General features: G+C 46.0%; 1 non-coding gene across 1 annotated transcript; it reads right to left on the bottom strand.

Moving 5' to 3' along the window:
* Window positions 1–552: 552 nt before the first annotated feature.
* On the bottom strand, window positions 553–625 carry trnam-cau (transfer RNA methionine (anticodon CAU)). The gene has a single exon. It is a non-coding gene; the product is annotated as a tRNA-Met (tRNA).
* Between the last annotated feature and the right edge of the window lie 273 nt (window positions 626–898).

The following is an 898-nucleotide window of genomic DNA, read 5'->3' as shown; positions in this document are numbered from 1 at the left end:
TAATGGAGTTATGGTCACTTGTCCCAAAGTGATCTCTCACTAGCACTTCTGTCACTTACCCTTCCTTATTTCCCAAGACGAGGTCAAGTTTTGCCCCCTCTCTAGTCGGTCCATCCACATTCTGAATGAGAAATTCCTCCTGAATACACTCAACAAATTTCCCTCCATCCAAGCCCCTAATGCTATGGCTGTCCCAGTCAATGTTGGGAAAGTTAAAGTCCCCTACTACTACCACCCTATTATTCTTGCAGCTATCTGTAATCTCCTTACATATTTGCTCTTCAATTTCCCGCTGACTATTTGGGGGCCTGTAGTACAGTCCTACCAAGGTGATCTCTCCCTTCTTATTTTTCAGTTCCACCCATATAGACTCAGTGGGCGAACCCTCGGATATATCCCCTCTAAGTACTGCCGTGATGTTCTCCCTAATCAAAAACGCCATTCCCCCTCCTCTCTTACCTCCTGTTCTATCCTTTCTGTAGCATCTGTACCCCGGAACATTGAGCTGCCAGTCCTGCCCCTCCCTTAGCCATGTTTCAGTCATAAAACAAGTGCCCCGTGTGAGGCTCGAACTCACGACCTTCAGATTATGAGACTGACGCGCTGCCTACTGCGCTAACGAAGCTCTGTGACGTGCACTGGAAATGAATCCTGGAAATGATTGTCCTTTATCATTGTGGCCTCAAGCTGACTGTGATCACAAGGAAGACGCCAGTGTGGTTTGTTCCGGTAAGCATCGCACAGAGTGGTGGGAGCTTGAGCTGGACAGTGGTGTTTGGTTCTTGGTGCTGAATATGAAGCACGTTTATAAATTAAGAATAACAGCTGAATTTCGAACATCAAACCCAAATAATTGTTTATTTTTTTCAACATGTTCCACAGATCCGCTTTTCTCTCC

The sequence above is a fragment of the Scyliorhinus torazame genome, chromosome 20 (assembly GCF_047496885.1).
Source record: "Scyliorhinus torazame isolate Kashiwa2021f chromosome 20, sScyTor2.1, whole genome shotgun sequence".
In the NCBI taxonomy this organism is placed as follows: domain Eukaryota; kingdom Metazoa; phylum Chordata; class Chondrichthyes; order Carcharhiniformes; family Scyliorhinidae; genus Scyliorhinus; species Scyliorhinus torazame.
This window is presented reverse-complemented; position numbering and strand designations above follow the sequence as displayed.